This window comes from Simochromis diagramma, unplaced genomic scaffold (genome assembly GCF_900408965.1).
Source record: "Simochromis diagramma unplaced genomic scaffold, fSimDia1.1 OVJJ01000293.1, whole genome shotgun sequence".
NCBI classification, from domain to species: domain Eukaryota; kingdom Metazoa; phylum Chordata; class Actinopteri; order Cichliformes; family Cichlidae; genus Simochromis; species Simochromis diagramma.
The window spans coordinates 16,093,636-16,108,122 of record NW_024386801.1 but is presented as its reverse complement, the minus strand read 5'-3'; positions in this window follow the sequence as shown (position 1 = coordinate 16,108,122).

Sequence of the window (14,487 nt, the reverse complement as noted above, 5' to 3'; positions counted from 1 at the left end):
GAAATTAAAAACGTTGGTGTTATTGAAGCATATTACAAGACTTTTTTTACTTGTGTGACTTTTTTCAAAATGTTTCATTTTTATAGCACAAATGCAAGGTCAATTAAATTTCCATATATGGTTCCTCACGTGTTTACAATAGACATTTTTCCAAAATGCATGTTTTCTAAAAACTACACGAATAACATGTTCTTTCTTTATTCACTCTAAAAATCTTTACAAATATAACACACATACTAAAGTGCAGCCCTGTACAGTCACTGTTTCATGGTACTTGTGAAACTGCTGTAACATGCCAAAAAAAAAAAAAATCAGCAATTTCTAAAAACACAAACAACACCCATCTCAATTTCTAGAACAACTATTGAACTAATAACACTGGGTTTCATCATCTTACCACTGTTAGGTTTGTTGTTATGACCACAAGCGTGGGAGTGGGTAGGGGTGAAAAACCCAATTTCTCAAATTCTGGAAGAACACGGAAGTTCGACATGCTCCAGGCCATTACTGACTGGTCAAATGCAATAATGTCACTATCTGTCACATAACCTGGTATTTGCTGATTAGTTGTGAGAAATGCAAGTGGTTCTACAACCTCAATGAGCCATGGGGAGGCTCCTTGCCCAATAAATGGTTAAGCAGATATGTAAGTAAAAATGGCCTGTATTTATATAGCGCTTTTCTAGTCCCTAAGGACCCAAAGCGCTTTACACATCCAGTCATCCACCCATTCACACACTGGTGATGGCAAGCTACATTGTAGCCACAGCCACCCTGGGGCGCACTGACAGAAGCGAGTAGTAGTGTACCAACTGTACATCATCATTATTCTTTTAAAAACAAACAGAATAAAACCTTGTCAAATCATTTTTGTATCAGCTAAAATATTCTTCTTGGAATCTCCCTGACCAAGCAATGAAAATAAAGATCGTTAGAAATCCTGGTCTTCCCCAGCTAGCCAATATTACTAAAATAACTACGCTAACACAAGGCCCAATTTGCCTCTCACACACAGCATTGTTACATATTACATAAGGAAAGACAAACAAAAAATTATAAATATGAAGCAGTTTTGTTCATCTGCAGCTGCAGCAAACATCAAGTCCTACAACTGGTACAGCAAATTCCCTGGTAGCAAATAAAAAACTGCCCAAAAACAAAAAATGTTGCAGTCAAAATGAAGCCACAAGTACAAAACAAATGTATAAAGTTTCCCTAAAAAGCTCAAGTCAAAAAGGATAATTGCTCTTGCAGCTCCTGGAAAGTTAAGGTGATCACAAATTACGACATGCTTTTTGGCTGCACTACAGGGAGGCGATGACTGGGTGGTGATGTGTTCTAAATTTAACAGTTAGCAATCTGTCTCTGGAGGAGGCAATTTATTTCACCCAGTGACTTTAACACAGTTGTCACAGCACGGACCATGTTTGACTGAAATCCAGATTGTGAGGAAGCAACTTCCTACACTTTGTCAGACTCTATCTATTATCAATTGTTGCTATTTGGAGGAAGCTTTCAAGCAGGAGCTGCCGAAACAATCACCACAACAGCCAGTCTCCTCAATCTGCGTTTCATTTCGCTGCGGATATTAAAGTCCTGTTTTCTTATCAGTGTACAGTGAGTACTTGGCTGCACTAATACTGATATTTAAAGCGCTCCTTTACAAAAAGAAAGAAAAAACATATCATAAAGATAACAGTTGATCTCAACTGGCTAAATTGCCTTTTCACAATTTTTAGTGAAGATTTATGAGATGTTGACTAATTTCCTCAAAAGCTATTTGCTTTCAGCCCTGTTCACACAAAAGGTTGACTGAGTTCAATCACAGCAGGCCATTGGAAAGAGTGTTCAAACTGAAATCAATTAATTACTTTCCTGCTTATGTCTAATTCTGAGTTTGACATTTTAACGTAGTCTGAGTTTGCTCACAAAACAAATTATCATCGGTTTCAAATAAAGTTTGGGAATGCCAGGTGACATAGAGCTGGGACATTGTGGTTTGGCAACATCAAATAAAGTTGTCAGTTAACCTTGTTTACACTGAATAAACCCCATCTTTAACCTTTTACATATGCTGCTGTGACAAGTCAAGAAGCTGTCAATCTAGTTGTCAACAATTTGATCAGACTAAAACGGTGTACTGATTTTTGTACTAGGCTATAGATATGCTTTTAAATGAATGTGCAATTTAACGTTGGAGTCTGCTGGGATTAACTTGCTTTTTGAGGCGGCCTCAAGTGGCCTCTAGAGGAACTGCAGTTTTTGCCACACTGGCACAGGCCTCATTTCTAAGCTCTGACTTGGACCTCTCTGCATTGAATCATACTTGTTATTAACCTCTGGCTCTCTTCCATAGCATGTCTTTTATCCTGTCTTATTTCTCTCTCCCCAACCAGTCGCAGCAGATTGCCCCTCCCTGAGCCTGGTTCTGCCGGAGGTTTCTTCCTGTTAAAAGGGAGTTTTTCTTTCCCACTGTTGCCAAAGTGCTTGCTCATAGGGGGTCTTATGATTGTTGGTTTTTTCTCTGTATGTATTATTGTAGGGTTTACCTTGCAATATAAAGTGCATTGAAATCACAACTGTTGTTGTGCATTCATCAGAAGTAGTCCTGCACAAAACTAAAGCAGTTCCATTATTTGCACATTTGCAAACATTTTGTCCCTAAAACTAATTTCAAATTGACAATAGCTGTAAAAAGTCTAACAGACATATTTGTTTTTTTACTAACCTCTGTGTTTTTTTATTTTGAAATCCTTCAGAAGAAACATGTTACAACATAATGTTTACATTTTGGTGTTTGTTATGGCTTAAACCTAAGAGACAACTGTACATGTACTACAAAATGCAGTAATTACAGATCTCTAATGCTGATCAGGGAGTTAGGAATGCAAAGGAAAGGAGAGGATTACAGGCCCCCTTTTCAAGGAAAAAATGCATTTCTGCTTATTTTTGTGTTGATTTCATAACTTGGCTTCTTTGATATTAACTTGCTTGTAGTGATTGGAGTGGGGGCTTTTTTTGTTTGTTTGTGTTTTTTTTTTATTTAGCAATGTGGAGCAGAGAGGTTATAGTTCACAGATTACAAAAACTCCAGGCCAGATCAAAAACTAAAACAAGGAGACAGCTGTAAAGTATTCACCTTCATCAACTTTTCCCTGTCAGCTCTTACTTTCTTATTCTGGGCATCCACTAATGACAGCCCTTACTCTGGGGTCTTCTCTTCTCTCCCTCCCTGCATCTCTGTATTCTTTAATTGGTTGTTCATTTGAAGCAGATGCCATTGTAGCCTGCTATTGCTCTGGCCAGCACTAGTTTACCTACCTACTAACAGACTGTTAAGGTTTACTGCATTGACAGTAATGGAAGCAGTTGTCATCATCTCATGTTCAATTACATTCACTCCATCTCTCTGTCCTCTGCTTGTTTAGCCCCTGTCCTTGCACACACACAAACGGTGAAATGATACAGGCATGGAGACACATTGTCTCTCCCAATGAATGAGATTCTCTTAATAACTTTATTCTATACTGAACGCTTTGCATTAACATATATGTACCTTTGTCAATCTGTAAAAGTAATAACACATTTCAAAACTGACTTCACTGTATTTTACAGTCATAGGAAAAAGTGAGTTTTTATGGGTCTGTGTACAACACTGTGAAAAACTAAGATAACACCATGATTCAGCAGCTTGTAGAACAACCTTTAGCAGCAATTATTTGAAGTAATCATTCACTGTATGACTCTCAGCTTCTCACATTTTTAATTGTCATTGCAAAATCAGACTTGACAGGAAGGAGGAAATAGCGTAAGGAAAAATGGGGGACAAAATAGGTGAAAAGATAAGTTCTGAATGAATTTTGATCATGAATTTTGATGCTTTACTTCATTGAGGTTTGCAGGCATTCATTTACATACTGCTCTCTTAAGGTCCTGCCACAGTATTCCACTCAGGTTAAGGCTTGGACTGCAACCCTCTGATTATTCAGCCGCTCTGTGGTAGTTTTGCTCCTGTGGGTTAATTGTCCTATTGCATGACCTAAGTTTGGCCAAGCTTTAGCTATTAGTCATATGATCTCGCATTTGACTGCAAAATAGGTGCCCATGTGCTGCAGCTGCAAAACAACCTCAATCATCAGCCCTCCACCCCTATGCTTGAAAGTTAGTATGAGGTGGTTTTTCTGATTTGCTTTGTTTGGCTTTTGAGAAATATGGTAAACAAGTGCATTATAGCCAAACATTACCACTTTGATGTCATCCGACCCAAGGACATTGTTCCAGAGGTCCTGCAGTTTGTTCAGATGCAACTTTGCAAACTGAAGCCGAGCTGCTATGCTCTTTTTAAAGAGAATATTTAAAATTTATTTCTGGTATTCTAAGCCTTTATTTGACAGGACAGAGTAGATAGGAAAGTACTGAGACAGCAGGGGGGAATGACATACAGGATATGGTCTGGGGCAGACTCAAACCGAGGACCCCTGTGGTAGCCTTTGGGATATGGGTCACCAGCTTAACCAGGTGAGCTATAATGGTGTCTGTACTGTCGTGAGCTTTAACATTTAACATGCGGAGGCCTGTAGAGTCTGAGATGTAGTTTGTGGCACTTTTTCTGAGCACCGCATGGTGAATCTGCTGGGATGCCCACTCCTGGGGAGCTAGCAGCATTGTTTTAACACACACACCCGAATGCTCCAGAACAGTAAACTACTAAAGCTTCTGCTTTTATAGGAATGGTCGTGCCTGCTCTTGATCACTTAGCCTCTTAATTCCTATGGAAGAAGTAAGGTTGTACTTTGACATGAATGCATACTTTCCTTTCTTTTAAAAGCAACACCAGCATGTACTCGTAACAGCTTTTAAGATCGACTCACAAACCCAAGGTAAAAATGTTACTGAACTCATTCTGGAAATGTTGAGTGACATTAGTGTTGAAAATGATTACATTAAGGTTGTTTTGTTCAACAAGATTTCCTCAAAACACATCAGTAATATACAATACAAGCAGAATTATGGCCAGATGGTGTTGTTGATTCACAGTTTGCATCTATTACTGGTCATACTATTACCAACTGCATGGGTTTCATTTGATCCACATTAGTTTTACTCATCGCTAGCATTTGTTACACAAGCTTTCAGAAGTGTTTGTTATGCTCATTACCGTCTGGTAGACAATATTTCTTTTCATGATATAATAATTTTTAATATAAATACACTGGTAAACAAAGACATTGTCTTAATCAAAATAATCTTAGTGGCAATCTTATTAAGGTTTCTAATAATTTCTCATTGGGGCAAAATAGTCTAGACCCTTTTTTCTCTTGTTTTCTGTCTGGCTTTGGAGTCTATACCGACGTTTGCTTCTTAAAAAGCTAGATCTTGCCTCGAAGATAATGTTTTCCCTTCCATGTTTAGTAGGTGGAATGAGAACCCATCTGACAGGAGATTTGTCATGGATGTTGACCATGCACTGACGCTCCAAAGCTCCCGGGTTTCTGCGTGGGTATTTGTGACCTAACGGGAAACAAAGATCAGCCTGCTCTTTGGGAAATATTCACTGCTCACACAGGAAACAGGTAGAAGTTTGGGGTCCTGCTGGTTCATTGACATTCCTCATAAGTCAACATTTCCTCTTTATGACAGCGCTTGACTTACTGGTATTGACACAGAAGAGCTTTGTACAGCAAATGTCAAAAACGAGTAGTTTCATTGACTTGTCTCCAACCCCCACAGTTCAAGTTGCCGCAAATAACAATGACTCTTTTACTTACAAAAGATCATGACATGCTGAGTCAGTTGGCTGAGTTAAATGGCAAACCTGTTGGAGGCATTCAGTGGAATGTTATTCTCAGCTAATTTTATGGGCGCAAAAACAAGTTTCCATTTGAAGACAGGACCAGTTACTGAAATGTTCAAAATGAGTCCCAATTATATTCTCTGTAAAACACATTTCATTTTGTTTAGCAGGTCGTCTTACATATTGTGTAACTGGCCGATCAAGTTTTGTATAGCGTGTGAGACCTGGAGCCACATTCATTAACCATTTTTTTGATGCTAAAAAGCTACTGCCTTACTAAAGAGGCACGATGCCACTTTTACAACTGAAAGGCATGGACAAAAGTGGTTTTGTGGCTAGCCTTAATGCATATATATTTGTAGGACCTTTCCCTTTGAGGGTGCAAATTTTAGGAGAGTATTTAAATTAACGCACAAACTTAATTTGCTAAGGTCTGCAGCACACAATTAACTGGAAATTGTGCTAAATTTAACGATGTGGCTGTGATAGTGTTTGCTAGCAGCATTAATCAATTTGGAATGCCAGGAGGCGATATTATCAGAATGAGTGCGTAACTGGCACAGATGGACAGCTGAAAGCTGCGAGCGCAGTGCCAAAGCTTTGGCTGTCTCCTATAACTCCTCAGTGAGTCCTCAATAATACCAGTATTTTGAAGAAAGAGCAAAACGTAACAGAACTGAATGTGAAGCATGAGAGGTTATTACATGCTATTACTGGCAGCCAAGGTTGTTTTTTTTTCTAACAGCTAGCCAGTGAGTTTGTATTGTTTCAAGTTTTTACACAGTGAAGCCTCTATGCTGCACAAAGGCAGCCTCAAATAGCATCCAAGAGAAAAACAGTCAAAACAAGTATGTGCATTAATATGTATGTGGGTCAACATCTCACAGTAAGTAAGCTTTCCTTTTCTTGTTCTGCCATCATATAGGTCAGCTGTTACACACAGGTTTCAGGTAAGCAACTGCTCTACACATTTGACCCTTTAAGTGGTATTACACCTGAACCCCCCCCCCCCCCCAAAATCTACAGACAACATCAATATTTTAATGTATACCCTGTCATTTGCAAATACCCTCATATTTACTACATACTCTGTGCTGTGCACCAAAAGCCTTTAAAAGGAAATGAAACACGACAGACATAAACATTAATTTACATCATGAAGTCCTGTTCTCAAAAACTGACATGAAGCTGAAGCTGGATTTATGAAAAAAGTGCTTAAAATGCAAGTTTTGAGAACATGTGCAGTGCCACCTTCTATCAGTATCAATCAAAAAAATCAAAATTTATTTATATAGCACATTTTAAAGACCGAAGTACACCAAAGTGCTTTCCAATAAAATCATGATACAGATAAAAAAATATATATAAAATATAAAATAATTACATAATCTAAATGCAAAGCCAGATGTATTTTACCCTAATTAGCCTTGAATGCCAGGTAAAACAAATACGTTTTTAGACGTGATTTAAAAGACTGAATGGAATCTGATGCGCGAATATGAAGAGGAAGAGTATTCCATAAACTGGGTGCGGCAATGGCAAAGGCACGGTCTCCTCTGGTCTTCAGCAGAGACCTAGGTTGCACTAAGAGCAGTTGGCCCGATGATCTTAGTGCTCTCTGAGGGCTGTACAGACAGAGGAGATCAGCTAGGTAGTCAGGTGCCAACCAACCACATGACGTCATGTGGTTGGTTGGTTGGTTGGTTAGCTGTTTGTAAAATACCTACATGTTAGTTTATGTTAACTAACTAGTAATAGAATCGATAACTCAGAGAAAAGGACACTAAAACTCAAAATCACTTTAAGGGGATCACATTTGCGCTGCCCCTTGCTGCAACAATGAGGTTTATGTTGATAAACAAGGATATACAGTCCACTTCCACTGTCTGTCTCTTTAGCAGTAAATAAATTATATATTCATAAATATAAAATATAGAATAAATCTGCTGGGAGAAAAACATGCCAAAATTACTCCACATGGAAATATTAATCTTCTTTTCACAACAGCGGTCCTGCCTGAACTTGTCTTTGTCACATCTAGCAAAGCGATTTCTACTGCACACATTTTGCTTGGCACAATCACCACTCTTTGCCACAGTAATTTAGAGTATCCTATTCAGACAAGGAAGCCTTTATGTTATTGCTCTAGTCAATCATCTCAGAGTGCAGATAATTAAATGTGACAAAGCTGATGGGGCGCTAAAAAAAAAAGACAAAAAATAAAGAAAAAACACTCATCTGTATTTCTGAGCGAAAGGCTTCTGTCTGCCACTGCATCACACAATCTGGGTATAAAAAAAAGTATGACTACTTTCTCAAAACCAGCTGGACCCTAAGGAGACTCATTTAACTGCCAATAAAGGAGCATAATTGATTCTGACCTCTAAATTTGATTTGTGTGGACGGAGAGATGAATTGCAATTCCAGTGGCTCTAATGACTGTTATGTTTCATGGGGGCAACCGCTACAACATCAGTGGGGAGCGTACTTGCCGTGCTATATTAAACATTTTACTACAATATGAATTATGCATGCTGTTTCAATATTATAGTGAGTTAAGTGCCAAGAATAACAGAAATTAAATTTACTGAGAAGAAAAATTATGTATCAAGTGCAGTGCTAGTTATACTAATATCTGTCTTTTAAAAATAATGGCTAAATCCTGCCTATATGAATATTAAAGACTGTATTCTGTTTGTTCCTGTTTGATTATTCTCACTGCAAAAATTAAATGCAATTTACAATTACATATTATTTATATGGTGCCAAATTAGAACAACAGTCACCTCAAGGCACTTATATTGTAAGGGTAAAATAATACAGAAAATCCCAACAATCAGAAAACCCCCTATGAGCAAGCAATTAGCGACAGTGGGAAGGAAAAACTCGCTTTTAACAGGAAGAAACCTCTGGCAGAACCAGCATGGGGCTATGTGACAAAGTCGGTGAGAAGACCATTTGTCCATATTCTTAGTTAACATTCTTGTTTTGATTTAACCATATTTCATATGTAGTCTGCAATAGGCAAACATCTACTATCCCAGGTTTGTTTATGTTTTGCACTTTTACAGATTATATAATATAACATGTTGGTTTAAATCAATTCCTACAAGTTTGTTAAGTTAACATGTTATTTATTTCAACTGTTAATTTGTATTGTTTAGAACTTACCTTACCTACCTGACTTCCAGAAACAAAAGGAGGAAATGTAGTTTTACTTCCTGCTTTATACCTTCTGGGTTCATCTGAGGTCACAGGATGAGACCAAGAGCAGAAGGGGAAGAATTCTTGTAATTTAATAAAGTTGATTTTAGAGTGTTTATGGAGAAATAGATTTATTGTTGTACTATGTATTGATTACACCATAGAGTTTGTGTTGCTAGTAAAGAGTGGCAGTAGAGGTTTGAATATAACCATGTTCATCTTACCTACCTGCTGAATGGAATAGTCCAGAGGAGAAATTGTTTGGTTCAGTGGACTATTTAAGCAGAAGAACTCAGGTGTTTGAAGAGAAAGGTTCAGGTCAGTGTAGCTGTGTGCAGTTTGACCTTAATTTCCGTTGATTTAAGTTCAGTTATGTTTATTTGAACTGAGTTAATTTGGAGTTGGGTTTCTTATTTGTTTCTTTGTAAATATTGTTTGGGTCACAAAATGGTGAATAAATCGGTTGCTACACTGGACAGCATCAGTCTCCTGCACTTCTTTGACCGCTTAAGTCAAGTCCTACCACAGGCTATCTAACTGGTTGGGGATTAGGGGAGGAAGAGAGACAGAGGTTAATAATAAGTAACGATCGAGTGCAGAGTGGGGTATAAAGACATAGAGAGTGAAAAAGGTGAATGAAGAAGAAACACTCATGGGGAAGTCCCGAGCAGCCTAGACCTACTGCAATGTAACTAAGAGACGATTCAGGGTCACCTGATCCAGCTCAAAACTTTCCTTTTGTCAAAAAGGACACTTTTAAGCCTAATATTAAAAGTAGACAGGGGGTCTGTCTCCAGAATCCAAGCTGGTTCCACAGAAGAGAGGCCTGGAAGATGAAGGCTCTGTCTCCCATTCTACTTTTAAAAATCCTAGGAACCACAAGTAAGCCTGAAATCTGAGAGTGAAGTGCTCTATTAGGGTAATATGATACCATGTGGTCTTTAAGATAAGATGGGGCATCAAGATCTTTTACACAAATTCCATCCTGGATTTAAATCCTGGAAAAACTTCTAAATACTCTTCTAGCCTTTGTTCATAACCTGTTTGCTAAGTGTATTTTGGTTTGTTTGCGTGATAACAGTGTTTATATATTTCCATTAGAAATAACTGAAACTTTTCTTTAATAATTATAGAGTGATTTCAATCTCTCCCAGTATAAAAATGTATTTTCATAGAAATGTATATCCATCCAAATAACATAGAAGGGGGAAGTCGTAGCATTAAAGAGAAAAACATAACAGAAAAACAACTTTTAATCATATCTTTCATAAATAATAACCTAGGGCTGCTCGATTATGGCAAAAATGATAATCACGATTATTTTCACTGAAATTGAGATCTCGATTATTTGACGATATTTATTTAACCCTTTAAGACCTACTATAGAACCAAGTCCGCCAGAGCTTATATTATTTTTTTACATGTTGTAGTGCCATTTGTGGGAGCATTTCAAGTTGCTATACAACTGTTATAGCCCATATTTTAATAATATGTATGCATTAAGTCCATAGTAACTACATTAATTGCAAAAAAGTGCAATAAACTACAAAAAAATTGAAAATCGTTTTTGTTTTTTTTTACATATATTTCTACTTGGAGAAATTTAAGAGGTTTATCCCTCAAAACTTTAAATACAAAAAAGTTGCAAAAAATAGTTTACAACAACAGGAAATTTATTTTGAGTGTCTTCATAGTTTTATTTTGGAGATACACCAATTTTTATATACTGCAGGAAAAACGAAAAAACAATCCTATGATGCAAATTTGCAAAGAAAACAGCATGTGCATCAAAATAAACTATTTCCAGCAGTGCAATTCGAGTTCTAAGCATCACAGAAACTATTCAGAAAAGTCAAACATGACCAGTATAGGCTTTTAAGGCCTACAAGTAAAAAACTACATTTTCCGTGAAAATGACGTCACTTCCGGTTTCGGACAGGAAATGGCGGACATGCGATAGTTCGCGCTGACGTCTGTTTCACTGTGGGAAGTGTTACGAACAGCTGATCGGATCGGCAAAGCGTGTTTCTGGAATATTGTGTTTTTGTTCCTGCAAGCGCTTTTTATGCAATTTTTGCAAAGCTTTATGTGGAAGGAAACCGTGACCGAGGACAAGCTGATGGCATAAGATGTAAGTACAACTCCTCTGGTTTCATATGCAAAACAAATTATTGCGCTAGCTTACAGGTTCAGGTTCTACAGGGATTTAAAAATAGTTACACAAAACGGAGCGTGCTGCTCTGACCGGCTTTAAAGGGTTAACAATAACAATGTATTGAATAATGACTTTAAAAAATAATATAAAATAGTGTGCAACACCACTGAAGGTTTTTTTTACCTCTCTTTTCAACCAACGGCAGTCACTCTCCTCTCCAAATAACTTCTGCTTAGCTTTCAGAGCTTCCCTCGGGTCCTCTTAATCAGCGGTCTCCAACCTTTTTTGCGCCACGGACCGGTTTATGCCCGACAATATTTTCACGGACCGGCCTTTAAGGTGTTGCGGATAAATGAGGGAGGGGCTAATAATCGGCTCAGTCATTTTTAATGATCGTTGAAAGCCCAGATCGTAATCGTGATTAAAATTCGATTAATTGAGCAGCCCTATAATAACCCCAGTGTCTTGCATATTTATGCTGTAATAGTGCACATATTTTGAGCTCAAAATGAAAAAACATAATAAACAAAATGACAAAATTTACATTGAATAGCTATGTTTGTATCTGTTTCTTGTAAAATAAAGCAAGCACATGCCTGGCTAAGGCACCAATTGTTTTTTAACGACCCAGCCGTCTAAAACAGTCTCCGTGGGCTCAGCAGTGGCAACAATAGCGACCCAATATTTGGCAAGGACAACAATTCTTTCAAACATCTTTCCTGGCTTTGCAAGTTAAATTAGGTTGGCTCGTTTCAATAAGCTTTCTGTATTTTGGTGTGTTTGTAGACATCAGTATGTTTCTTAATTCTATAGTTCCCAAACAGAATACTCACAACTATAAATATCACCAAGGGGTTTTGATCAAAGTCAAGTGGTTCAACTTCTGGGGAGCATGAATGTCTTCACCAACCCAAGTTTTTCTGTCTAGACCAAAGTGGCAGACTGACTGATCGGCCAACACAAATATTCCCAACACATTAATGTAACTTCCACTTGCTTCAACAGCTCTGACTTGAGTGAAACTTATTCTCAGTTATGAAGTTTTCACTCTTGCTACTACTCAGATTTTAGCATGTGGAGTTCCAAAAACACATATGGCACTATAATAGTGCAAGCAACACCAGAACCCATTTTTAGCTGGCTATATAACAAGTGGTAAGACAAAGACAGATGAGACACAGCTTGCAGAGCGTGACACAGTGGATATAGAAGTTGTCTCTTAATAAATTCCCACCTGATGTCCCAACTTCAAAGTCCTGCACCTTGTTAAAATTTCCCAGCTGAGCCTCGAGAAAAGTAGCTTATATCTTACTTCATACTTTGCTCTCACTCTGCTGAAAAGCCTCTCAGCAGTAACATGAAAGAATACTATCAGAGACAACACTACAACAGTGGACAAAGATCATATCCCATGGGTTGACCATTTTTATTGATTTTTAAATTTTGTATTTATATTTTATATTTCTTGATATTTATTTTTTTTCCTGGCTATTCAAACGGGTTAAATCAACTACAACTGACTGGATTTCACTGCAGTAAACTGGCGTAAATCTTTCTAAATGAGCTTTTACTGAATCACTGAAACTGGGCCTCTGCTGCTGCGCTGACTTACCTTCCAATAATTCAAACGCATTCATTTCAGGTGACATTTTTCCATTAAGCCACACATGTTGAAAGTAAAATCACAATAATTTTGGATATTAACTATCTTGCAATTATGAACAATAACTTATATAATAAAGCTCCTCGTGAAAGCACCAAGTAGCTTAGCTCTATTAATTAAAACTTAAAACAATAAAACATTCAAATTGGCATGATAAGATCCTATTCTTTGTCTTTATCATTTTTTGTACCCATTTAGACATTTAATGTTGCTCATTTCCTCTGACTAATTGCTTTGACCAGGTTTGGACCTACTCTCCCGTTATAATAGGATTTTAAAAGAGCCTTTTTCTAAGGGATTATATGGCTGGCTGGTATAACTCGCTGGCTTCAGTACACGCTCTTCTTAAATTCTGTTTCATTTAAGAAGGTCAGAATACCTTGGAGGGCTGGGTTCATGGGAATAAAATGCTTTTATAACAGACTATACATTGGGGATTTCAGTCCATCCCCTTGTAAAGCTAGTTCTACAAATTGACTCTGGAAATATTCAGCAGTGGCACATCTCTAATTTCTTCCATGTTGTGGTATTAAATAAAGATATACATGTATATGATTAATAGTGTAAAACTTATTGAAGTCACACTAGGCTAAACAGAGGATTACATCAAATTGCAACACTGGAAAGGGTGGGTGTAGGGTCAACACTTGGTCACACTCTAATTTTTAATCAAGTGAAAGTTCTTTGTGAAGTTTGCTCGTGATTAAAGGGGCTATATAGGGACGCTTGTTAAAATACACACTATCCAAGTTTGGCCTGAGAGCAGGCAATAATCTTGTCAAAGAAATCCAATTAAAAGCACCTGGATCCTGGGGAAACACAGGAGACTGGTACCTTTTGATAAGTTATTTCTGAGAGCCGCAGGCTACTCTAGGCTACAAGGCCTCAGCACCTAATAGTCTAAAGCAGCTATGGTTTCCTTTTTTGACAACCGGTACACTTACGTGTTTATATGAACGTGCAAACATGATGATACTATACACTGACTTCAATAACAATTCCTATACAGCATAAATTTAGAAACTATTTGCCAATGATATTCTGGCTACACAGAAGAAGCCTCATAGCACAACAAGAAACTGAAACGTTCTGTTACGGACATCCTGGTTACATTGCAGTTCCACTGTGTGAATATTCACACATTCAGTCTGCTGTGAAAATTAGAAGGGTTGAACCAGTTTTACACAGGAGAAGAATTAAAGACATGGCATCTGAGAACTGGACTGTGACGAGTTTCTAAAATAGAAAAGTCCACAATTAAATTATGTTAGACAAATTTTAAATGGTTTGGTTTTCGTTCAACCTGTGTAATATTATTGCTGATCATTTCTGTTTTCATTTGTAGATATTATGTAAATTCGGATCTCACTAAGCTAACTCGTGAGTTGGACTGTATATTTAACTGAGCCATGATGCACTTCCATGAAGTTGGATAAATTCTTTAGCTTTACCTTTCTTACTAGCTTGTTACATCAATTCTTTCATACTTTTCATACACATACTGTTAATTTCCAGTACAATGGTATTATGCACTGAGGGAATTGTCTTGAGATTGTGTAAGTAATTAAATGGTAAATGGCCTGTATTTGTATAGCGCTTTTTTAGTCCCTAAGGACCCCAAAGGGCTTTACACAACCAGTCATCCACCCATCACACACACATTCACACACT